The sequence below is a fragment of the Sphaeramia orbicularis genome, chromosome 24, assembly GCF_902148855.1.
Source record: "Sphaeramia orbicularis chromosome 24, fSphaOr1.1, whole genome shotgun sequence".
Classification (NCBI taxonomy): Eukaryota; Metazoa; Chordata; class Actinopteri; order Kurtiformes; family Apogonidae; genus Sphaeramia; species Sphaeramia orbicularis.
The window spans coordinates 38,927,253-38,955,220 of NC_043979.1; the positions used below are offsets into that span (position 1 = coordinate 38,927,253).

General features: G+C 34.6%; 1 protein-coding gene and 2 long non-coding RNA genes across 3 annotated transcripts in view; all 3 read left to right on the forward strand.

The window, feature by feature from the left end:
• stxbp5a (syntaxin binding protein 5a (tomosyn)) overlaps positions 1-27,968 on the forward strand; it is a 457,988-nt gene that overhangs the window by 414,788 nt on the left and 15,232 nt on the right. The gene's annotated exons all lie outside the window — the stretch shown is intronic.
• LOC115415103 (uncharacterized) lies at positions 1,924-13,276 on the forward strand. The gene is made up of 3 exons (XR_003934763.1): positions 1,924-1,942; positions 5,461-5,464; positions 13,201-13,276. It is a non-coding gene; the product is annotated as an uncharacterized LOC115415103 (long non-coding RNA).
• Positions 16,389-19,229, forward strand: LOC115415102 (uncharacterized). Its single transcript, XR_003934762.1, has 2 exons — positions 16,389-16,617; positions 18,854-19,229. It is a non-coding gene; the product is annotated as an uncharacterized LOC115415102 (long non-coding RNA).

Below are 27,968 nucleotides of genomic sequence, written 5' to 3' on the forward strand. Positions count from 1 at the left end.
ATGAAATTTCATATCACGGTTATTGTGACCAAAATTATCACGGTTACCATTATTATCATGGTATTGTTGAAATGTGCTCGAAATGTTCAAAAAGTACTTATACACACATACTGAAATAATTTGACCAAGTTGTATTTTGAAAAAAAAAAAAAAAAGAACAAAAAATAAAAGAAAATAAAAGGCACATTGTACTTTCTGTTGCAGAAACATTCAAACATTAACATGGAAACATCAAACATACACATGTGCATTAAAAATGGCACCTTATGGACAGTGTTTGACCATTTTCCAGATCAAGTCTGAGTTGTTTTAGGGTCTCTCTCTCTCTCTCTCTCTCTCTCTCTCTCTCTCTCTCTCTCAAAGTGCCATAATCAAACACGGTTATCATGATAATTAGAATTTAAACAGTAATACTAACCGTCGGGAATTTACCACGGTTTATCATTATACCAGTAATTGTTGCATCCCTAGTTTAAACCTTTAACCCATAAAGGCCCAGAGTTACTTTTATGTCAGTTCTCACGTGAAATTTTCTCTCTATCTAACATTTCTTAAGTGATTTATCACCATTTATTATTATATTATCCTCTGTATTGTGCATTTTATCAGTATAAATCAGCTGTATTTCATTTACTGATCATGAAGATGTTCATAAAAGCTCAAATTAAGTCAGTGGTTCCCAACCTTTTTTGCCTCATGACCCCATTTTAATATCACAAATTTCTGGTGACCCCAGACGTTTAAAACAGAGACTTTTTTTTTCAACTAAAATTAATTTTTTTTGGATCATGGAATAGTTAATAAACAAAATAGACATACACTACCAGGCAAAAGTTTGGACTCACCTTCTTATTTAAATGACATGAGATGGACCACAGATGGCCAACAAGAGCTCAGCATCATTTGGAACTCCTTCCAGACTTTTGGAAAACATTTCAGGTGATTACCTCATGAAGCTCATCAAGAGAATGCCAAGAATGCACAAAGCAGTAATAAAAGCAAAATGTGGCTATTTTGAAGAATCTAAAATATAAAACATGCTTTGAGTTTGTCACACCCTTTTTAAACTACATCATTCCATATGTGTTCATTCATAGTTTTGATGCCTTCAGTGAGAATCTACAATGAAAATAGTCACAAAAATAAAGAAAAACCAGGTGAGTCCAAACTTTTGCCTGGTAGTGTAATAAACATTAATTTTAAGCAACATTTAGTCAATATAATGCAGTGTTTTTCAACCTTGGGGTCGGGACCCCACGTGGGGTCGCCTGGAATTCAAATGGGGTTGCCTGAAATTTCTAGTAATTGTAATCTAGTAATCAAAAAAAGAAAAAAATACTAATAGAAAATATATGGTGAGTTGAGAGAGACAATCCCAATCCACACCAGATAAACTGTGAGTCTGAAACTGCAGCACTGTGGTTCTGTTTATCTGTCAAATGTTCATTGTGGTCAGTTTCAGATGCTGCAGCTCTTTCATAATTCATAGTTTGAGTTCTTGTTTGTTCAGTATTAATTGTCAGCCTTGTAAATCCAAGCTGGACTGACTGTACATATCCTGACCAAGGAAAATCCAATTCTCACTTTCTGCAGTAATCTACACCTGGATTTACTGCCTCCGTCCATAATAATATACATTATATAGACTAAATGTCGTCTAAAATTAACATTTATTTGCAACATAGTATGGAAAACTATTCCATAATCAAAAACAAATACATTTTAGCAAAAAAAAAAAAAAATAGTCTCCGTTTTGAATGTCTGGGGTTGCCAGAAATTTGTGATGTTAAAATGGGGTCATGAGGCAAAAAAGGTTGGGAACCACTGATATAATGTATGTTATTATGGATGGAGGCAGAAAATAATAATAAGAATAATATCCATTATATCAGTGTTCCCAGCCTTTTTTAGGTATTAACAGGTATTAACCCATAAAGACCCGGTGTCCACTTTTGTGTCAGTTCCCAAATGAATTTTCCTCCAGATTTAACCTTTCTGAATTATTTATCACCATTATTATATCATCCTCTTGTATTTTGTGTTTTTTTCAGTGTAAATCATGTATTTCCCTGTATTTAATTCACTGATCTTGTAGATGTTCATGAAAGCTCAGATTAAAGTCGAAGATTATTATATTAAAAAACAAAGAAAACTTTAAAAAAAAAAAAAAAAAAAAGCGACTTTTTAAGCCAAGTGATCAACAAATGACGACAAAACAAAGCATCTACACCACTGTCATTGATCCAGCTCCACTGATTTTACTGGTGAATCAATGTTGTTGAGGATGACGGTGTTTCCATGGTAACTACGGAGCCTCTAAACATCCAAATGCTCATATCTGATGACCATGAAAAAGACGACAAACTGTATTTTACACCAATTATTTACATGTATTTATCGGATTAGTGGATCAGTAGGTTTTAAACAGTTTAAATCAGTAGATGGTTTTGGTTAAAGGTGGATGTTTGGGTCTTTAAGGGTTAAAATCACATCATGTTTAGTCTAAACCTTGCCCTAGAAACAGCTGACACACATGCATACATACCCACGCAGACATACATCAGGTTAATCTTCATTCAGTGTGTTGAAGGGTACAAGTGAAGAGGGGTGTATTAGTCTGTCGCTCATCCTCATTAATCTTCCCCAGAGGAGAGAAAGACGGAGACAGAACAGCCTTCCATATGGGTGCCTGACGGAGCAAAAACACCCAGCTGTCTGTCTGTCTGTCTGTACATGTGTGTATCAGTGTGTGCAAATGTGTTTACTGTAGTGCATGAACAATGTCCTCAGAGGAGATGGATATAATAAAGCCAAGTGCTGCATAAAAATACACGGTAACACTTTACTTGAAGGTCTAGTTTATAATGCATTAAGCGCACATTCATAATGCATTTATAATGCATTATAAAAGTCATTACAACAGTTTATGATCATGTACAACAACTTATACCAAGGTTAATAAAGTATTATAAGTGAAGGCAGAATGTATTATAAATTCAGCGTTCATAATGTTTTATGAACGCTTTTATGTTTTATGTTGGAAGCACTGACATGGAATTATTTTATCACCGGAGTACTTCCAGTCTAAAATATCACTTCAAGGCAACAACCCCCCCCCCCCCCCCCCCCCCCCAATATAACTATGTGATTAATCGTGATTAATCGCAGAAATCCACGCAATTAATTGAAATTAAAAATTTTATTTGCTGCCCACCACTAATATATATATCTATATATATCTATATCTATATCTATATCTATATATATATATATATATATATATATATATATATATATATGTAAGGGTAGAGACTGCGATCTGGTAGGATCGGCGATTCTACCAGTAGAAACTCCGATCAGAGTCTCTACTGGTAGAAACTCCGATCCTGCCAGTAGAAGGGTTACGGTTAGGGTTAGGGTTCGGATTGGAGTTTCTACCAGTAGAGACTCTGATCGGAGTTTCTACTGGTAGAATCGCCAATCCTACCAGATCGCAGTCTCTACCCTGACATATATATATACACTGAACAAAAATATAAATGCCACACTTTTGTTTTTGCTCCCATTTTTCATGAGCTGAACTCAAAGATCTAAAACTTTTTCTACGAACACAAAAGGCCTATTTCTCTCAAATATTGTTCATAAATTTGTCTAAATCTGTGTTAGTGAGCATTTCTCCTTTGTCCTTTGCTGAAATAATCCATCCACCTCACAGGTGTGGCATATCAAGATGCTGATTAGACAGCAGGATTATTGCACAGGTGTGACTTAGGCTGGCCACAATAAAAGGCCACTCTAAAATGTGCACTTTTACTGTATTAGGTGGTCCAGGGGGGTCAGAAAACCAGTCAGTATTTGGTGTGACCACCATTTTCCTCGCACAGTCTTCTTCATGAATTCTCTGAAACAGCTTTGGAGATGGCTTATGGTAGAGAAATGAACATTCAATTCACAGGCAAAAGCTCTGGTGGAGATTCCTGAAGTCAGCATGACCAGTGCATATTCCCTCAAAACTTGTGACATCTGTGGTATTGTGCTGTGTGATAAAAACTGGACATTTTAGAGTGGCTTTTTATTGTGGCCAGCCTAAGGCACACCTGTGCAAAAATCCTGCTGTCTAATCAGCATCTTGATATGCCACACCTGTGAGGTGGATGGATTATCTCAGCAAAGGAGAAGTGTTCACTAACACAAATTTAGACAGATTTATGAACAATATTTGAGAGAAAAAAACCTTGTATGTACACAGAAAAAGTTTTAGATCTTTCAGTTCAGCTCATGAAAAATGGGAGCAAAAACAAAAGTGGGGCATTTATATTTTTGTTCAGTATATATATATATATATGTATATATATATATATATATATATATATATATATATATATGTATATATGAGTACTTTTTTCCTCATTATTTTCTGTTTCTTTTTTCCTTTATTTAATTTTTCTTATTTGCTCCTTTTTTCTTTTTTTTTAACTTTTGGTTGAATTATTTTTCTGAACTATTTCTTTGTCTTTTGTTTGGGCTTTGAGTGGTCGGCCTTTGGCGGTGGGTGAGGGGGGAGTTGGCATTCAGGTGTGGCAGTCGATGTTTGTTCTATGTTTTTGTACCTCATACTGTGCATCTCTCTGTCTAAAATGTTCAAAATGTTCTATAATAAAGTTTTTTAAAAAAGCATGTCGGCTGGTTTTAGTTCAGCTTCCACATACAAACCAATGTGATCGCAAGTAAAATCATAGCATATTAACACTTTAACAATAAAAGTTGAACAACCTGAAAATGAAGTGCAGTTTTCCCAATAAAATGCCGGTTACGAAATGTTTTGTGCGTTTTTAGATCCACTGCGATCTGTAAGTTGTGTTAATAATAAGCGTAGACATAATATTGTAGAAATTATTCATATGTCAATATCACACCTGTTACTGAATGTTTGTGTCACATTGCGTTTAATGCACGTGTATAAAAGAAAAGTTGAGGCATAATATTGTTAAAGTTGGACATATTTTTCTTAAGAAATTTCAGGTTTTTTCTGATTATTCACTTTTTTTTTGTGAAAGAATAGTTTGTAAATGTAAATATTTGTAAAACGTAATGTTTTTTATTGCCCAAAACAAAAAGAAAAACTTTGAGTTGTCATTCTTTATAAGTTATTATGTTGTAATTTGACTGTTCTGTCCCACCTCAGATCATATTGAGTTGAATGTTTCCTTCACAAGTATGAGTTTGACAGCCCTGATTTACAGCCTCGTGGTGCTAAAGTGTAAACCGCTAATGTAATTTTGTGTTGTCTTCGTAGTGTGCCGGGCCTGAGACCGCTCATGGATGTAAACTACCTGCCTTTGACAGACATGCGGATAGCCAGGACATTCTGCTTCACAACCTGGTCAGGCCATGTACCTGTGCTCCCCCACGGAGATCCAGAGGATTACCTATAGCCAAGACACCTGTGAAAACCTCCAGGTCAGTTAAGACTCTTTTTTTTTTTTTTAACCCTTTGTAGGACACTCATGGAAATATTCTTTTTTTTTTTTGTACTTTATTTTTTATTGTTTTAATATACAATACAAAACAAACAGAAACACAGTCACAGGTCACAGGTACATTCAGACATTTACGTACTGTTTACTGTCCACAGATTGAATGAAAAAGTCCCATTTTTTCCAGTGCTTTACACCCTTATGCTGTTGTAGGCGGAGCTTGTATGTCATCATCTCCATTAAATGGGTTTGGTTGACAATTTTTATCACCAAGGAAATTGAAGGAGGGTCCTTTTTAAGCCAGTATTTGGTGATGTTTTTTTTTTTACCTGCGGCAAGCAGTATTTTAAATAAATATATGTTACTTTCCTGTAATTCCTCTTTTACTTAATTCAAGATTTTCTTTTGTTTAATTCACAATTATTTATTTGTTTTGCTTAATTCAAGATTTTTTTTTTGCTTATTCAATTTTTTTTTTTTTGCTTAATCCAAGATATACATACATATACAGGGTGGGGAAGCAAAATTTACAATGAACATTTAGTTGTTTTTTCTCAGCAGACACTACGTCAATTGTTTTGAAACCAAACGTATATTGATGTCATAATCATACCTAACACTATTATCCATACCTTTTCAGAAACTTTTGCCCATATGAGTAATCAGGAAAGCAAACGTCAAAGAGTGTGTGATTTGCTGAATGCACTCGTCACACCAAAGGAGATTTCAAAAATAGTTGGAGTGTCCATAAAGACTGTTTATAATGGAAAGAAGAGAATGACTATGAGCAAAACTATTACGAGAAAGTCTGGAAGTGGAGGAAGCAACGAAAAACGTACCAAAGCTTTTATTAAAGCTCTCAATATCCAAAATCCTAAAGGATCCAACCAAATCCATGAGAAAAATGGCAATTGAACTTGAGGTAGACAACAAGAGCGTTAGAAATGCAGTAAAATATGATTTGAAGATTTAAACTTCTCACGACTTTCAATAAACTAATTGGTCATACACTGTCTTTCAATCCCTGCCTCAAAATATGTAAATTTTGCTTCCCCACCCTGTATATATATATAATCACATATATAGAATCACATGCTGTGGACAAATGTTTGAGCAGATTGGAGGGATTCCACCCTTTAGAAGACATGGAAGCTCTGACAGTGTTCCAGTGGACCTGGTGTCGTCTGTTTAGACCGTTTCTGCCTCAACGCCATGTTGGGCTACGTTCTGACCAAAACGATTGCAGCGTACGCGTGACGTCATTACGCATGCACAACGAAGACAGAATCAATAAGCAGAATCGTTAAGCATGCAGGCAAATGATTCTAAGGAATCGAGCTACTGGAAAAAAAAAAAGAACCGGTTCTCGATTCCCATCCCGACTCAAAATATTTCAGATATTCAGTATTCTAAAAATAAAAAAGTTACCAAAACCACTGATTTATGTAACAATTATGAACTTTGCATGATTTGATATATTATTTGTTTTTGCATATTTTGTCCCCTGGCTATGTTCTGTTCTGTTCTGTTCATGTCATGTTATTAAATTAACATCGCACTGTACTTTTCATGTTCTTATTGTACTCTGTATAACACTAAATAAAAAGAAAAAATCACACTGCTGTAGTTTTACTGTGTATAAGTTACTGCACATGCATAATAACGCCGATACTCTAACTGTAACACGTGCTTTTTGCCGTTTCAGGAGATGCCTCGGTGAACTATTTACACCAGTGGAGACCCCAGAGGCGCCCAACAGAGGGTTCTTCAAAGGCCTTTTTGGTGGAGGAGCACAGTCACTGGAACAGGGAGGAAGCTATGTATGTTCTCCACACCCACAGTGGGTTCAGTATTTGTGCCCGTATGTGTTCACTTATATCTGTGTTTTTTTTACTTAGTGGTGAGTTAGCAGCTGGAAAGGCTTCCCGAAGTCTGGCGCAGCACATCCCAGGCCCGGGCGGCATCGAGGGCATGAAGGGCGCGGCCTCCGGTATAGTCGGAGATCTGGCGCTGTGCACGGATAGCGCTGGACGAACCGAGGGCAGAAACTGGCAGAGCTGGAGGATGAGGACGGCGGCCATGATGGCCCAGCGCAGACTCCTTTTCCCAAACACGCCCATGAGGTAACGGAAACCGACGGTGTTTGAGTCGTTTGTGATTACACAGCACTCGACCAGAGTGAAACTATGAACTGATGGCAATAGGCATGCACTCTGAGGAATACACTAGGGCTACAAAAATAATTCATGTTTTTTTTGGCAAGTTGTCTAGGTTTTTCTCACAGTGAATTAGGACCATTTGCACCGCTAAATCCAAAATGACATCCTTTTCCTCAATCAGGTCAGGTTTTTTTGCTAATTTGATTTTGAAAAATTTGATCTTCTCACAAAATATAATAATTAATACCAAATAAGATTGGTAAGCACACTTTATGAAAACTTGTGACTTGATTCCTGTTAGGTACAATGGTTGTAGTCACCGCAGATGTAGCAGGAATACGTCAGGCTTATTTTTGCAAAGATCTTCTAGTCGAAGCCATTTCATTCACCTGTAATATTAAAAAAAAAATTTATCATAAATGGCAAAAGTCAAATCTTCAGAACTGGTTTATTGCAAGAAATATGAAAGAATTTTGTATCATATGATGTGAAAATGCCCATAAATGTAAGCAAAAATGTTAAAAAGCCAATATGTAGCATAGTTCAGAAAGTTGACCTGATTGAGCAAAATTAATGTGATTTTTGGATTCAGCACACCAAAATTATCCTAAATCAGCTCAAACAACTTCAACAATAAATTTGTTGTTGACCAGTGTTACTGATCTAAACACAGGATGTACTGGAGATGTTTTCGATCAGAGGTCTGCAAACTATGGCTGCTGGTCCAAATGTGGCTCTTTAGACTCTCTATGACTCCCCTTGTTAAAAAACACATGAATGAATGAATGAATGAATGAATAAAATCTTTATTTCGAACATGTAGACAGTGAAATCAAAACAAAAATCAACCAACAAATTATAAGTACTGGTACGTAAAGGATTGATAAGCAAACAAACAACAAAAATAAATAAAGAAATAATAATAGTAATAATAATAAGATAAATAAAACAAATGAAATGAAATTATACATGCTCGAGAAGGAGTAGGAAGAAGTAAAAACTTATGTACTCCTACCCCCAATTTCTATTCCTTTTGATTACTATATAGCAATTATTATTTGTATGAATATCAATATAATAATAATAAGAATAACAATAACAAAAATAATAATAGTATAACAATATCATACATCCTTTTTCTTATATACACTAATATGATAATACCATTTACAAATTATCCTATCAGATATTAATACCAGATATTAATAAAAACTAAAAAAAAAAAAAAAAAAAAAAAAAAACTAACAAAAATAAACAAAACACATATACATATATAATATAAATACATATAATATTCTATAATGTCCTATATGGTAATATAGTAATAATATATTCATATATCCATATTTAAACTAGTTATTATCAGCACACACACACATAAGGAGTATTTGGAAATGAACTGAATGAACCATTACTTTTTAACATTGTTTTAGGCCTAAATCAATTCTAACATTGTTGATCTGCAAAAATGTGCAGACTACACTCAATCTAAGAAAAATTTTTGACAGCATATTATATTATGCTATTTTCTTGCCAAATTTAATACAAGATACTCAGTTTGCATTTGTTAGTCGTTTGGCTGTTTAAAAGTCAGCCCATATACATGAAAGTTGAGCTTTTTATTCTATTGCACAATACATTTATTTGGAAATAGTGTGTATCATTAGAAAATCGTACAAATCTTGAATGTTTCTTTATTGTAGTTGTATAATTTCATAATTGCACCAAACATTGTGTATTGTCATGGAAATACAAGTGAAATAGTTAAATAACAAACTAATCACAAGAGAACGGCCCCCTCATGGTAAAATGTAGATGTGTTTGAATGTTTTTTTATGGCTCCGGTTACATTTTTTCTTCTTTTTCGGGTCAAAAATGGCTCTTTTCATTGTAAACCTTGCAGATCCCCGTTTCAGATGAATGCCTTCACTTTCCAAAATGATATTCACTTGCTAATTCCCACCCCTAGAGGGCAGCAGATACCTATTGAAGTCCACAGTCTAGTACAGGATGTCAAAGTCAGGGACCACATTCAGCCCAGTGTGATCTCAAGTACAATAATAACATAATAACCTTTAATAATGTCAAATGTAATCTTTACTTTATGTTTTAGAGAGGGAAAAATTTTAATGAAAATGTTGACATCAACAAACTATCCTATAAAAATGTGAGTATGATAAGACTTTTATTTATTTATTTATCTATCCCACCGTGGGGAAATTTCACCGTTAACAGCAGCAACATACATTATCTGCTGCCATTCTATGTACCTATGTGTTTTATATATATACATATATATATATATATATATATATATATATATACATGCACACATACATGCACACATGCATACATATGTACATCCACATATATCATATACACATACACCTACATATACATACATACACATATATGCATATATGCACATATACATACTCATGCTCATACACTTACATATACATGTACAAATTCATATATACACTGTTCCACACATACACATATACGTTCACCTAGGCTTCTCTGCCTCGAATCCCTATGCCATATTAATAAATAAAGGAAAATAGTCAGTAATGATAATTATCAATGATAACTGCTAAACAAAATTTTTTGGTACATTTTCTTAAACTGGTTCATATTTGGACTTTGCTTGAGTTCCTCACTTAGATTGTTCCATAGCTTAACACCAGAAATTGAATAAACAAAACTTTTTAAGGTAGTTGTCCTGTTTTTGATTTTGAAGTTCTGTTCCCTTCTTAACTGATAACCTCCTTCCTGATTTCTAAAAATTTTTGGATATTTTCGGGGTAATTGTCTGTTTTTTGCTTTGTACATGGTTATTGCTGTTTGGTGAGATACGATGTCCGTGAGTTTCAGTAGTTTGGATTGCCTAAAAAGTGGATTTGTATGTTCCAAGTACTGAGCCTTTGTGAACAGTCCTTGTTGCTCTTTTCTGCAGGATTGTAAGTGACTGTAATGACGTTTTATAAGTATTTCCCCCAAACCTCAGCACAGTCATGTAAATAAGGCAAGACCAGTGAACAGTAAAGTGTGCGAAGAGAACTTTTATCCAATAATTGCTTTCCCTTGTATATGATTGCAATATTTTTGGAAACGTTTGGACTGTCCATGTTTATATGTGGTTTCCACTTACTCAGATGTTTCTGTTTCCAGATGATGCTGAGTGCAAAGACAAAAAGTGGTACCAGTTCTGATCTGGGACGGGGAGGAGCAGAGCTCAGTGGACATGACCGTCCCCTTCCATCGGCTCATTTGGACCCACCGTGACCCCACCCCACCTGGCCCACTCGCCCACTCCATCCGTCCGTCCATCTGTCCGTCCATCCATCCCTCCAGGCCTTCTTCACTGGAACACTTGGGATTTTCTTCCCTAGCACAATGATGAATACTGTTTCTTACCTCAGTCTTAAGGTGGAACTGAGGGGTATCAAAGGGAGGAAGGACCCCCTCAGAGGGAGCAGATAAGTGGCGTCTTTTTTTTTTTTTTGTATGTGTTCGTCTCCTCGTTTAATCTCTTTTTGCAGCCTCTCCTCCGAGGTAGCCGACCTGGAGATTCTTCATTCTCATTTGCCAAAAAAAAAAAAACCCGTCTTTACTGTTGTCTCCACTCCGAGCCCGTAGGGGGCAGTAATTCAACGAACACGACTGAAAAAAAAAAAAAAAAAAGACACTAAAACAATGACTTGAAAAATTTTAAAATGTAAAAAGAAGGAAAAATAATCTAAATACATCATTATATCTACATAAATCTAATAATGTGCAATGCTGTATCCACTTCCGAGTGACAAGTTCAAATGGGACGAAGGCAGAAGCAGAAGGGTCAAAGGTCGCGGGGGAAAAAAAAAAAAAAAAAAAAAAAAAGGACGCGGCGCTGCGAAGCCACAGGAAGTGCTGCGACAGTGACGCCTGCCTCCTCTATGCAGAGAGTCACAGGGATTTAAAGCAACTTCTTCTGATGTACACTGGATCTTCATCTCACTCCACCTCTAGACTCTCCTCTGTATCTTTACAGATTTTCATATCGTTACCAACAGCGTGTGTGTGCGTGCGTGTGTGTGTGTGTTAATTTCTATTTTCTCGCCATTCCCTCTATTTGTTAATCGTTTGGTTTTTTGCTCTTGTCTGTATTATTGGAAAATCTCTTATTTTTATATTGTTGTGAAAGTGGATGATATTTTGATTTTGTTGAAGAGAAAAAAAAAACACACACACAAACAAACACAAACAAAAAAAAAAAAAAAATACAGGTTTTGTGGCTTTTTTTGTCTAACAACTAAACATTAATTTCTCCTTATGAAAGGGCTGGAATCTAAAGGAGGGCAAGGATATACAAGGCATATATCATTTAGTACTCACCGACATGGCAACATCAGTTACTTGACTTAGAAATTATTAAATTAAGTGTGTATGAACTACTCATAAGTTGATGTTTATCTGAGAATTCCCATTTATTGACATATCTAATGTAATATTTAACTGCCTCCCTTCACCCTTCTAATGTCATACGCTTCTTCCACAGTTTGGCTTTTTCTACAAGTGTTACTTCTTGAGATCAGTGTTAATTAAATACACTCCGTCCAGCCGGATTTGTTGGAGATTAAATACACATGAATAGAAATTTATGTGTATTCATATATGCAGGATAATATTAACACGTGTAATCCTTTAAAAGCATACATTTAACACATATTTTGCGTCGTTTTTTGGGTCGTATGAGAAGGTTTTACGTGTGTTTTTGTTGATATTTATTTCCCGAGGTGCAAGAGATAGTTTGTTCGGTGTCAGAAACTTTCACTTTCTATTTCCGTTTTTTTCGCTGTAAAGCTCAGATGTGTCGTATCTCCGTCTTAACCAGGCTTTTAACCTTTATTTGTATAAGTAAATAGTTTGACAATCTAAGACCAACCGGAAAGTAAAATGTCGAGTAAAATGTCGCTTTAATTGCGACATATGAGGAGAGAGGCCATATTTTTTCTGACGCCAAAGAGTTGCTTTAGCTTTTTTTCCATTGCGTTTCACTCGTTCATCACGTGAGTCCGGACACCAAAACAAAAACAAAAACCACACACACACATATATATAAATAACGGTATTTCTGTAATTGGGATGCATTTTAGAATTTCAAGCGTCTGAGAAATAGAGCAAGATTGAAACTAGTAATATTCGATCGCAGCGTGTCATAAAATATAACACTCGGATTTAATGTTTCATGTTTAAAGCGGCCTGAATTGTCGGTCCCTGAAAATGAAAAAAAAAAACAAAAAAACAAAAAAAAAAACATTCCAACGACGTTTCAGAAAAATCAATACTCGTGGTATTTTATGTGTGTTTTGTGAGTTTGGCTGCGTCCATACAGATTTTAGTATTTTAAGTTGTTTTTATGTTTTGGTTGTTTAATAATTGATGTCGATGTCTTCAGTGTCCATATGAGTGTCTGTTACACTAAATAAACCACCGACAACGATGAAAATAAAAATAATAATAATAGGAAAAGAGCGTTAACCCATAAAGACCCACTGCTACTTTTGTGTCACTTCCCAAATGAGTTTTTTTTTTCTTTTTTTAATTGATTTAACGTCCTTTATTATCAAATAATTCTCCATATTTTTGCATTTTTCCTGTGAAAATCAGATATTTTCCCATATTTAATGTACTGATTGTATAGATCAGTGTTTCTCAACCTTTTATGAAGAAACACCTCCCCTCCTGTCGCCCCCCTCCGAAAAAAATTTGCGACTAGGGGTGTGTGTGTGTGTGTGTGTGTGTGTGTGTGTGTGTGTGTGTGTGGGGTGTGGGGGGGGGGGTGGGGGGGGGGGGGGGGGGGGATGCGTTATAGTGCTCCGTAGGTAAGGCCCCTGTAGAAGCCAATAATGTAATAACAGCTGATAACGTAATAAATTTGCCATTTTAAAATGTATAAGCCAATAGCATAATAAAAGTCCTGAACCGATAACATAATAACTTTTGGTCAATAACGTTATAACTTATTGGCTGGTTATTACGTTATTGGCCTGGTAAAAAAAAAAAAATTCTTTGCAAATGTCAAATGTACTAATAACTTAGCTGATAACGTAGTTATAACGTTATGGGCAAAAAGTTATTACGCTGTCGGTTCAGGACTTTTATTACGTTATTTGCCAGATATTACATTATTGGCCTATTACATTTTAAAAATGGCAACTTTATTACGTTATTGGCCGTTATACAGGGTGTCCCATAAGTCTCCATACATAGGAGACATAATACATTCCATACATATATGGTTCTAACATGTATTTCTTTATATTTCTTCTTTATAGTTCTTCAGCAGTGGAGGACACGCATTGAAATGTGTTCCCGAAAAAATGGCAGTCATATAGAGCATATTATATAAATAAAAATGGTTTATGTCAAGAAACGTTTATTTTTCCTATGTATGGAGACTTATGGGACACTCTGTAGTTTATAGTTTAGTTTATTTGAAAGGGGACAATGCAATTTCATAAAACACATGGTTACACATGGTTAAAAAAAGCCAGAATTAGCCAGAAGGCTAGTTTTCATCTGTAGTCCTCTGGCCAAGTTTTAAAAACGCAGTAAAAAAAAAACATTTACAGGAGAAAGACATGGTTAGACACTTGATAGGGCACGAATGTAACAAATAATATATACATAACAGACTGTTAAGGGAGCACAAAACACACAATACCTGTACAATATAATACAAGATACATGTTCGAAAACTTACTATACAATTAAAAGAGAATAATAACACTGGGTTACAAAAAAATGTTTTTTGCAAGTTGTCTAGGTTTTTTCAACTGAATTCGGACCATTTTGCACCGCTAAATCCAAAAATGACATCTGTTTTTCTCAATCAGGTCAGGTTTTTTTGCTAATTTGATTTTGAAAAATTTGATCTTCTCACAAAATTGATGACATTTTTGTCAATTTTATCTTGGTCACCAAGTTTAATACCAAAATAAGATTGGTAAGCACACTTTATGAAACTTTTGACTTGATTCCTGTTAGGTACAATGGTGTATTCACCGCAGATGTAGCAGAATACGTCAGGCTTATTTTTGCAAGATCTTCTAGTCGAAGCCATTTCATTCACCTGTAATAAAAAAAAAAAACATGAATCATAAATTGGCAAAAGTAAAATCTTCAGAACTCGTTTATTGCAAGAAATATGAAAGAATTTTGTATCATATGATGTGAAAATGCCCATAAATGTAAGCAAAAATGTTAAAAAGCCAATATGTAGCATAGTTCAGAAAGTTGACCTGATTGAGCAAAATTAATGTGATTTTTGGATTCAGCACACCAAAATTATCCTGAATCAGCTCAAAAAACTGAAACAATAAATTTGTTGTTGACCAGTATAATATATAATATAATATAATATAATAAAAAAAAAAAAAAAAAAAAAATAATATAATAATAATAATAATAATATTACATTATCGGTGTTATTACATTATTGGCTTCTACAGCCCCCTTATTTCAACATTATCCTCCTTGTCACATCAAGGAGGATTGGGTCTGAAGGAGGTTATATACATAGCATAGGTAGCGCCCCCCTCACGACAGAGGAGGGGGGGGCGTTACCATCAAAGACCGGGGGGGTGAACCTTATTGCAGAGGAGTGGAAATTCACCATTGACATAACATGCTGCTTGATATTGATATTGACATTGATATTGAAACTTATACAGACTAATGCCCCCATTTTGGTCTCAGCGCCCCCCTTATCACCCCTCGACGGTGTCCCAATACCCCCTAGGGGGGCGGTACCACCCCTATTGAGAAACACTGATATAGATGTTCATAAAAGCTCCAATTAAAGTTGATGGTTATTGTATCAAAAACAGAGAAAAGTGACGAAAAAGTGACTTTTTCAGTAAAATCTATCATTAATTGAACATAAAACAAATGTTTCCATCCAATGTCCTTTATTCAGTTCTAAGGATTTTACTGGTGAATCAGTGTTGTAGAAGATGACGGTGTTCCATGGTAACTATGGAGCCTCTGAACGTCCAAATGGGTCATATCTGATGACCATGAAAAGATGACAAACTGTATTTTACACCGATTATTTACATGGATTGATAGGATTAATGCAGGTATTAATCCATAAAGACCCAATGGTACTTTTGTGGCAGTTCCTAAATCAATTTTCCTCCAGATTTAACCTTTCTGAAATTGTTTATCACATTTATATAATACGATCCTCTTGTATTTTGTGTTTTTTCAGTGAAAATCATACATTTCCCTGTATTTAATCGACTGATCTTGTAGCTGTTCATGGAAACTCAGATTAAAGTTGAGGATTATGTCAAAAAATGAAGAAAACTGGAAAAAAAAAAGCGACTTTTCAAGCAAATATATCAACAAATGAACACAAAACTAAGCATCTACATCCACTGTCATTGATCCAACTCCATGGGTTTTACTGGTGAATCAATGCTGTAGAAGATGACGGTGTTTCCATGGTAACAAATGGATCACATCTGATGACCATGAAAAGACGGCAAAGTGTATTTTACAGCAATTATTTACATGTATTGATAGAATTAATGGATTAGAAGTTATAAAACAGTTAGATCAGTGGTTTGTGTCACAGGTGGCTGTTTGGGTCTTTATGGGTTAAAAAAAAACAAAAAAAAAATGTAAAAGTTGGGTTTATGGGTTAAAGGATGACCTTTAATTCCAGTTTAATGCTGAGACCACATGTTCTGACTAATCTTGCTTTTATCACCTGAATTCTCTCTTTCTCCCAGAGTCTTGATTGATCGATGACCTCTTGGCTTCGCTGATTCCGATCTGATCTGTGTATTTTAAACATCGTTGTGTAACTGTTAAGAGGTAGTTCTGCCCCCCCCCCCAAAGATGAAGACGAAGCAAAGCAAAAAAAAAATACTTGAGGAAAAAACTACCTAATTTTAGCAAGAGGTCATCCCTGAAAACCAGATCGCTTTAGGGTCAGTGTAGTTTGGTAATTGGATTTTTTTTTGAGAAACAAAACAAAACTAGTGGTTGATTGATTTTCATTTTAAAATAGAAGAACTAAAGTTGAATTTCGAGGCGTTTTTCTTATTAGGTGTCAAAACAGATACATTTAAAAAACGGATTGATTTTTGTTTTTTCTTGCTAATAACAAAAAAATAAAGTTACTACCTGACAGTAATAGAAAAAAACTTTAAAAAACGGCCTCTTTTTTTTTCACTTTTCTGAGACCAGATGTCATTTTCAAGGAAAAGAGCGCTAACGCCATCGTACAAAATCTGAACATCGTAGACATGCTTTTTTTTTTTAGTTTCTTTTAATTTGAATATGCAACACAACAAAGTAATCTTACTTAGTCCTTAGAAATAAACAGGTATTTCCCTCTCCCTCTAGTATTTATTTATTTATTTAGAAGAGTTAAAGTTGAATTTCAAGGTGTTTTTTATTCAGTGTCAAAATGGATACATTTAAAAACGGATTGATTTCGTTTTCTCGTTTTAATAACAAAAAATAAAGTTACTACTGACAGTACTGGAAAAACGAACTAAAAACGGCCATTTTTAAAAATTGTCTGAGACCGGATGCTGTCATGTTCAAGGAAAAGAGCGCTAACGCCATCGTACAAAATCTGAACATCGTAGACATGCTTTTTTTTTTTTTTTTTTTGAATATGCAGCAAAACAAAGTAATCTTACTTAGTCCTTAGAAATAAAACAGGTACTTGCCTCTTCCCTCTAGTATTTATTTATTTAGAAGAGTTAAAGTTGAATTTCGAGGCGTTTTTCTTATACGGTGTCAAAACGGATACATTTAAAAAACAGATTGATTTTCGTTTTCTCGTTTTAATAACAAAAAATAAAGTTACTACCTGACAGTAATGGAAAAACGAACTAAAAACGGCCATTTTAAAAAAAATTTCTGAGACTGGATGTTGTTATTTTCAAGGAAAAGAGCGCTAACGCCATCGTGCAAAATCTGAACATCGTAGACATGCTTTTTTTTTTTTTTTTTCGAATATGCAGCAAAACAAAGTAATCTTACTTAGTCCTTAGAAATAAAACAGGTACTTCCCTCTAGTATTTATTTATCTATTTAGAAGAGTTAAAGTTGAATTTCGAGGTGTTTTTCTTATTCGGTGTCAAAACAAATACATTTAAAAAAACGGATTGATTTTCGTTTTTTCTTTCTAATAAAAAATAAAGCTACTACCTGACAGTAATAGAAAAAATGGACAAAAAGCCTTTTTTTTTTAATTTTCTGAGACTGGATGTTGTCATTTTCAAGGAAAAGAGTGCTAACGTCATCGTACGAAATCTTTTTTTTTTTTTTTAAGTTTTTTTTTTTTTTTTTCCGAATATGCAGCAAAACAAAGTAATCTTACTTAGTCCTTAGAAATAAATCAGGTTCTTCCCTCTAATATTTATTTATTTATTTAGAAGAGTTAAAGTTGAATTTCGAGGCGTTTTTCTTATTCGGTGTCAAAATGGATACATTTGAAAACCGGACTGATTTTCGTTTTCTCGTTTTAATAACAAGAAATAAAGTTACTTTCTGACAGTAATGGAAAAACTGACTGAAAACGGCCATTTTTTTATTTTCTGAGACTGGATGTTGTCATTTTCAAGGAAGAGAACGCTAATGCCATCGTACGAAAACATGCCTTTTTTTTTTTTTTTTTAGTTTAATTCGAATATGCAAAAGGACAAAGTAATCTTACTTAGTCCTTAGAAATAGAACAGGTAGTAAGAAGTCATGGAAGAATAAAAAACTAAAACAAAACTTATATATATATACATAACTTCATCTGCACATTCGAAAAGGAGTGGAGGAAGTATAATTTATTTAATCCCACCCCTTCTATGCTTCCTCCATGAATGTCTATGAACTCCAGATTTCGTACGAACTTGAATCTTTGTGACCGAGGCATTAGCGCTTTTTCCTTAAAAATGACAACATCCGGTCTCAGAAAATGAAAAAAATGGGTGTTTTTGGTCCGTTTTTCCCTTTTCTTTCAGGTCGTAACTTTGGAAAGAACACGAAAATCAATTGTTTTTTTAAATTAGGTTTATCTGTTTTGACACCGAAAAAGAAAAAACGCCTTGAAATTCAATTTTAATTCTTCTATTTTAAAACGAAAATCAATTCACCACTAGTTTTTCTTTTGTTTCGGAAAAGAAAATCCAGTTACCAAAAAATACACGGATCTTTTAGCTTCCCCTCTGAGCTAAATGTTCTTAGTGTTTCTGTTTCATTAAATGTACTGTATTATCTTTTTTTTTCTTATTTTTTTTAATCTTTCAGTGATTCGTTTGTCGTCCACACACTACCGTATGCAGTATTCCTACCCAATTCAAGTCAAACACTTAAACAACCAGAGGGAGTCCTGTCTATCTGCCATATGCCATCTTCTGTCCTGGAGTCAACAGTTATCAGTGGGTTGCAGTATTTTTCTCATTGTAGCCAATTTTCTTGTACAGTTTTATGCAACTTTCACATGGATGTTTATGACTTTATCTGCTGCCACAAAAATTTAGAAATTCTGTAGATAGAGATTACTGTGCAATGGAAAATAAAAGTGGAAAATGTATTTGTCTTCATTTGTGTGTTAGTAATCGGTTTGGATGAGGGCTCCGATTCATTTTTTTAAAAAAACTATTTATTTTCCTCAATTGTTTGGTTGATAAAGAAGCAACTTTACAATAACACTGGTCAACAATGATTTTAACCCTCCGGTATCTGAGTGCGCCTTTTTGGCACACTTTGCACTTCGTTTTAAAAAAAACTTCGTTATTTTTCCAATTTAAATAAGGTTAGAATTGAAAAGTTGTTCATTTTTGCATGATCTTTAAAATTCTGGCCACCAACTAAAATGTGCACATTGTAAACAAAAGAAAATTACCAGACTAGCATCTGTCTGATATGTATGATTAGGGCTGACCTGGATTTACAAAAATAAAATCAAATTAGAGCAGAAAAATAAATCAATATATAATATTTAATAATTTGATTTACAGGTGTGCATTTTACGCACACTTGGTGACAGATGCTAGTATTTTTGAACATTTGACCTAGCGCCAAAAATAATAATACAAATTAACCAGTGTTGGAGTTAATCATTGACATATGCCAGGATGAAAAAATCAAATAATATGTGATCCACTTTTATGTAGTATATTGAAAAAATTTTTAATTTTTTTTAGTTTTTTGCATCCCAAAAAAAAAAAAAAAAGGTTTGTTTACATTACAAACACAGCATTTAAAGAGTTAAAAAATATGACAATTATTGAGTATTTCGTATTTTATTTACAGCTCAAGTTGATGAAATAGAAAAAAGTGTAAAAGAATTTTAAAAAAAACTGTATGAAAATTTTTTTTGACATTATTCCACAAGTGTGTGAAAAAGGCACACTTGGTGCTTAGTAAGGGCCTTGCTGGACGGAAAACCGGGGGGTTACAAAAAAAAAAAAAAAACTGATTTGCAAATCTGAAATGATAATTTATTTATATTTAAAATTAGGGTTTTCAGTTCATTTGAGTGATTTTATAGCCATTAGTGGCATTTTACGTGAGAGTTGTAGTCTATAAATGCTAAATGATTAAAATTCATGTGCTTTAGAAGGTTTTCAGCGTCTGGAGAAACTTGGACTTTTCACTGGATCCTGGATTGAAAAAGTCACTGGTGATCCTGTATTCTGAAAGCTCACTCACTAGGATCAACAACGTAAGATTAACTCAAAACGACCCAGAGCTACTTCTGTGGCAGTTCCAAGTTTTTTTCTCTCTATTTAACCTTTCTGAAGTGATTTATCACCATTTATTGTAATACTATACTCTGCATTTTACGTTTCTCACTGTAAATCATGGATTTCCCGACATTATGATGTTCAAGAAAACTCAGTAAATCTCACTCTCACAGTAAGGCTATTATGTTGAAACAGAGAAAACTGAAGAACAAGTGACTTTTAGAGCAAAATCTCTCATTTACTGAATATAAACCCAGTGTCTCCATCCACTGTCATTGATCCAACTCCATGGGTTTTACTGGTGATCAATGTAAGATAAGATAAGATAAGATAAGATAAGATAAGATAAGATAAGAAATCCTTTATTTGTCCCACAATGGGGAAATTCCGGTGTTGCAACACTCATTATAGGACAGTGCAGAAAAAGTTCACACAGAAGGTTTTAAAAAATAAATAAAGATGTGCATGCATTAAAAATATGTACAATATGGATACAGATAAATATAAGTGTCTGTTTTGTATATTGCAAATGGGATTCTCGCACCAGGTTACCGTGTTCATTGTAGAGTCTAACAGCAGCAGGAAGGAAAGATCTGCGAAACCTCTCTTTCACACAGCGAGGGTGGATCAGTCTGTCACTGAAGCTGCTCTCCAGAGCTGACAGAGTCTCCTGCAGGGGGTGGGACTCATGGTCCAGCATTGACCTGAGTTTGGCCAGGACCCTCCTGTCCCCCACCTCCCGAACCGAGTCCAGAGAACAGCCCAGGACTGAGCTGGATTTCCTGATGGTCTTGTCCAGCTTCTTCCTCTCCCCATCCGTGATACTGCGGCTCCAGCAGACCACACCGTACAGTACCGCTGATGCCACCACAGAGTCATAGAAGTTATAGAAGATGACTGTGTTTCCATAGTAACTACAGAGCCTCTGAAATGTCCAAATGACCATGAAAAGATGATAAACTACATTTTACACCAGTTACTTACATGTATTGATAGGATGAATGGATCAACAGGGATTAAACATTGTACATCAGTAGATGGCTTTGGTCACTGGTGGATGTTTGGGTCTTTATATGTTAATTTGTGCAAAAAAAAAAAAAAAAAAAAAAAAATATATATATATATATATATATATATATATATATATACACACACACACATACAGGGTGGGGAAGCAAAATTTACAATGAACATTTAGTTGTTTTTTTCTCAGCAGGCACTACGTCAATGTTTTGAAACCAAACGTATATTGATCATAATCATACCTAACACTATTATCCATACCTTTTCGGAAACTTTTGCCCATATGAGTAATCAGGAAAGCAAACGTCAGAGTGTGTGATTTGCTGAATGCACTCGTCACACCAAAGGAGATTTCAAAACTAGTTGGAGTGTCCATAAAGACTGTTTATAATGGAAAGAAGAGAATGACTATGAGCAAAACTATTACCAGAAAGTCTGGAAGATACTATTAAAGAAGAATGGGAGAAGTTGTCACCCGAATATTTGAGGAACACTTGCGCAAGTTTCAGGAAGCGTGTGAAGGCAGTTATTGAGAAAGAAGGAGGACACATAGAATAAAAACATTTTCTATTATGTACATTTTCTTGTGGCAAATAAATTCTCATGACTTTCAATAAACTAACTGGTCATACACTGTCTTTCAATCCCTGCCTCAAAATATTGTAAATTTTGCTTCCCCACGCTGCATATACATGTATATATATATATATAATATATATATATATATATATATATATATATATATATATTATATATGTATGTATAGATAGATAGATAGATAGATAGATAGATAGATAGATAGATAAGATAGATAGATATAGAAAGTACTATTTAACTTGCATTTCATATGTTGGAGCCAATAGCATGTCAAATGAGTTGATTACTAGAATAGTTGTAAATACATTATTTATTAACTGGGAAAACTGATTCATCAATACATTGCAGAGGTTATAGTCTGAAAACTACGGTGGCCTTGCAGGGAAAACCACAACGACAAATAGCAAAGCACACAAGAAAAGGTGAAAAAGGTTTGACCAGAAAAGGTAGGTACCTGCTGTGACCAGGATCTGTATGCTGATTGGACAGAAGCACTGTCCCTCTTCTGGTCAGAAAGACAGTCCAATCAGCATCCAGATCCTGGAGGCAGGTACCTACCTGTTCCAGTAGGACCTTTTTCATGTTTGCGTGTTTTTCTATTTCTTGTGACTTTTTTGTTTGTTTGTTTTTTTTCTTGTATGTTTTTCTTTTCCTTGTGTGTGTGCTTTTCTTTTTCTTGCATGCTTTTCTTTTTCTTGTTTGTATGCTTTTCATTTTCTTGTGTTCTTTTTCTTTCATTGTGTGCTTTGTAATTTGCTGTTGTGGTTTTCCCTTCAGGGCCACCGTACAAAATGTTCCCAAAAATGAAGAATATCAACAATGAACCAAATCTAGAGTGTGTTCTTCAGTTCAATCCAGCCCAACTGGGTGGAACTCAGCTCCTTGGTCTCACACGTCGTCTGCACATGGTCCTCTAGATGGCAGCATAAACACACAGTTGTATCTGTGAACTGTGACTGAACATTGAACAGATTGAGTGTTCAGCTCCAAACAATACAATCCTCTTTGCAGTAAACCATCCAGTCTGATGATTCCTGCAGGAAGGCTCATTTACAGACTCTAAGTATAGATTGTCACTTTATGCGTCCTGACCTCATTTGTGACTCATGCCCGCTGACTCAGACTGAGTGAAATAATTAGTCCAGACATCCGGAATAACTGTAATAAAACAGATTACATTTGACTGATTTGATCATTTATAGTAATAAGCAGCTGGAAAACTCTGACTTCACACATAAATAAGTTCTAAACAGAAGCCCCAGAGGAAATAAACACTATTGATGGTGGTTGTTATGGGTCAAATACACTATATTGCCAAAAGTATTCGCTCACCTGCCTTGACTCACATATGAATTTCAGGTCCACCATTCCTAGTCTGTGGGGTTCAATCTGACGTGGGTCCACCCTTTGCAGCTATAACAGCTTCAACTCTTCTGGGAAGGCTGTCCACAAGGTTTAGGAGTGTGTTCATGGGAATTTTGGACCATTCTTCCAGAAGCGCATTTGTGAGGTCACACACTGATGTTGGACAGAAGGCCTGGCTCTCAGTCTCCGCTCTAATTCATCCAAAGGTGTTCTATGGGGTTGAGGTCAGGACTGTGTGCAGGCCAGTCCAGTTCATCCACACCAGACTCTGTCATCCATGTCTTTATGGACCTTGCTTTGTGCACTGGTGCACAGTCATGTTGGAAGAGGAAGGGGCCAGCTCCAAACTGTTCCCATAAAGTTGGGAGCATGGAATTGTCCAGAATGTCTTGGTCTGCTGAAGCATTCCCAGTTCCTTTCACTGGAACTAAGGGGCCAAGCCCAGCCTGAAAAACAACCCCACACCATAATCCCCCTCCACCAAACTTTACACTTGGTACAATGCTGTCCCACAAGTATCGTTCTCCTGGCGACCGCCAAACCCAGACCCATCCATCAGATTGCCAGATGGAGAAGCGCGATTGGTCACTCCAGAGAAGGCGCCTCCACTGCTCTAGAGTCCAGTGGCGGCGTGCTTTACACCACTGCATCCGGCGCTTTGCATTGCACTTGGTGATGTATGGCTTGGATGCAGCTGCTCGGCCATGGAAACCCATTCCATGAAGCTCTCTGCGCACTGTTCTGGAGCTAATCTGAAGGACACATGAAGTTTGGAGGTCTGTAGCGATTGACTCTGCAGAAAGTTGGCGACCTCTTCGCACTATGTGCCTCAGCATCCGCTGACCCGCTCTGTCAGTTTACGTGGCCTACCACTTCGTGGCTGAGTTGCTGTCGTTCCCAAACACTTCCACTTTCTTCTAATACAGCTGACAGTTGACTGTGGAATATTTAGGAGCCCGGAAATTTCACGACTGGATTTGTTGCACTGGTGGCATCCTATCACAGTTCCACCCTGGAATTCACTGAGCTCCTGAGAGCGAGCCATTCTGTCACAAATGTTTGTAAAAGCAGTCTGCATGCCTAGGGCTGGATTTAATACACCTGTGGCCATGGAAGTGATTGGAACACCTGATTCTGATTATTTGGATGGGTGAGCCAATACTTTTGGCAATATAGTGTATATTACTACTATGGACCCATGAGCTGTTGGACCCTGTAGGCCAGGGGTCTCAAACATGCGGCCCGGGGGCCAAATACAGCCCGCCAGAGGTTCCAATTATAAGACCACCCTTGTTTTCTTCAGTTTCTTGTTCATTTTAATGCCTGCTACAACTAAAGGTACATTTGTTTGGACAAATATAATGATAACAACAAAAATAGCTCATAGTAGTTTAATTTCAGAGCTGATATCTATGCATTTTCCGTGTTTTCTTGATAAAAACCAAAATCACTTCAGTTCTTCCATCAATATCTATGGCATTGTACTGACAAAAACAGTGCTTTTATTCATTCCATGTTTTCTTTTCAGTCTGTTTTAGTCACATGATACACACAGGAGTTAGAACTGGATTGCATAACTATTGTTTGTGATGACTTCTGATGGTCTAATAATTTTTTCTGCGGCTGTATGTTAAGTAGAGGTGTGTAGACCACAGGGAAATGTTTAAAAATGCATAATTCCATTTTAAAAAAGCAAAATATCACTCCCTATGAAGTAAAATAATAAAGTAGAGGAGATCCAGTATGTAAGATCAGACCCGATCTCCCTTCTACACCAGGATATCACTCTTTCCAGGATGAATAAAGGTTATGACCCCCCCACCCCCACCCCCCCCCCCACCCCAGGGTGCATCATTGTTCCCATTGTTCCTCAAAACTATCAGACGAAGTGGTGTCACATGGTACGTCTGTGTTTTTCATCAAAGAGCTTCTGTTGTTGGGAGGTTGAAGGTTAATTTAAGGAGAGCCTTCGAGCTATGGATGAAGCAGACGGATGAGGTGAAGGAAAAAAAAACAAAAAAAAACATGATGTTGATTTGTTCAATTTGACGTTGGCCATGAAGTAAAGGTCACCTGGGACGGAGGTGTGTTAATGCATACTGTTTGAACTGCTGACCTTGTTCGTACATGCACAAAACACACACAGTTTGGCTCAGGCAACCCGTGCTGCGCATGCTGCTCGGCACATGACACGTCATAACTGTTGCCGTGGTGACAAAAAATAGGAATGACCTGAGCCGTGTCGACACAGCGGGATGACACCTGAGAGAGACGAAAGGACGATGAGCTGCATCTGTCTGGTAAAGAAAAAGGACAAAAGACAACGCTTGGGTTTATTTCAAGATTTACTCCATTTGTTTGTTTTTTTTTTTAATTAATTAATTAATTAATTAATTAATTAATAATTTAAAAAAAAAAAGAAAAAAAAGAAAGATTTACTCCTTTTTTTGCTGCATCTGTCTGGTAAAGAAAAAAGACAAAAGACAACGCTTGGGTTTTATTTCAAGATTACTCCATTTTTTTTTTTTTTTTTTTAAACTTTTATTTATTTATTTATTATTTATTATATATTTAATTAATTTAAAAAAAAGAAAGATTTACTCCCTTTTTTTTTTTTTACATTTTTAATTAAACTTAATTAATTAATTTATTTATATTAAAGAAAAGAGAAAAAAAGGATTTACTCCTTTTTTTGCTGCATCTGTTTGGTAAAGAAAAAAGACAAAAGAAAATGCTTGGGTTTTATTTAAAGATTTACTCCATTTTTTTTTTTTTTTTTTATAAAGAAAAAAGAAAAAAGAAAGATTTACTCATTTATTTATTTATTATTTATTTATTTATTTATTATTTATTTATATTTAAAAAGAGGGGAAAAAAGGATTTACTCCTTTTTTGCTGCATCTGTCTGAAAAGAAAGAAAAAAGACAAAAGAAAACTTTTGGGTTTTATTTAAAGATTTAGTCCATTTTCTTTCTTTTTTTTTTTAACTTTTATTATTATTATATTATTATTATTATTATTATTATTATTATATTTGTTAAAAAAAGAAAAAAGAAAGATTTACTCCTTTTTTTACTTTTTTACTTTTCATTTATTTTATTTTAAAAAATAAGGATTTACTCCTTTTTTTAAACTTTTTTATTCATTTATTTTTTATTTAAAATAAAAGAAAATAGAAAGATTTGCTCTTGTTTACTTTTTATTATTTTTTTATTGCTTTTTTAAATATTTTTTTTATTTAAAAAATAAAAAAATAAAGATTTACTCCTTTTTTAACTTTTTATATTATTTATTATTATTATTTATTATTATTTATTTATTATTTTTATTTTAAAAAATAAGGGTTTACTCTTTTTTTTTTTTTTTTTTAGCTTTTTTTAAATTATTATTATTATTATTATTATTTTTTTTTTTTTTTTTAAATAATAAAAAAATAATAATTAAGAGTTACTCCTTTTTCCATGCTTTTACTTTTCTATTCATAGGGTTTGCTAATAAACCAGATCATAAATAGTAAATGGACTTAACATGTTTTTAGTGGCTCAAACATGTGGTCGGACTAAGGCTACACTACCGGTCAAAAGTTTTAGAACACTCAAATTTTTCCAGTTTTGTTTTGAAATTCAAGCAGTTCAAGTCCAATGAACAGCTTGAAATGGTACAAAGGTAAGCGGTGAACTGCCAGAGGTAAAAAAAAAAAAAAAAAAAAAAAAGGTAAGATAAGGTTAAACAAAACTGAAAAATAATGTACATTTCAGAATTATACAAAAAGGCGAAGAAGAAATGGGTTCATGGGTTTCTGAGAGTCAACAGCTTGTGTGATAGGCGACTCACAGCTCAGTAAAAGTCTGTAGTTGTACCAGGCATTAAAATGAACAAGAAATTGAAGAAAACTCATGTGGTCTGATCATTTTTTCTGTGCATAAGCTCGAAATAAACCAAGTAATCCTTTGACATCAGGGGTTTCAAACAAAAACAGCCCCTCAAACCCTTCAGTCCGACCTGCAGGATAAATTCATGAAATGCAAAAATGACACTGAAGACATCAACAATCATGGTGTCGGACTTTATTCAGGGGCGCAAATGGACCAATAGGACCTCAAGTGGGTTGGATCGGTAAAATACAATCATAATAACCTGTAAATAATCATAACTCCAAATTTTGGTCTTTTGTTTAGTGTAAAAAAAACCCCATTAAATTATGAAAATACTTACTTTATAAACTATCCAAAAAAAAAAAAACTATGAAAAAACTGAAATTTAAATTAAATGTAAGAAAATTTAATGCAATTTTAATAATATTATTCCTCAACTTATCATTTCTACATGTGCATTATGGATCAGATCTACAAAGACACTAAACACTGAGGAACAGGCAGAAAAATTGTTAAAATTTTGCTAAATTTTCTTTAGACATTTCAGGTTATTCATGTTTGTTCAGGTTATTCACATTTAATTGTTTCAGGATAGTTTGTAAATGTAAATATATTCATAATTTAATGTTATTTTGTACTAAAACAAAGGGAAAAAAATTAGGTTGTTAATTTTAGATTTTTTTTTTTTTTTTGCTTAATTGAAGATTTTTTTTAATTTTTTTA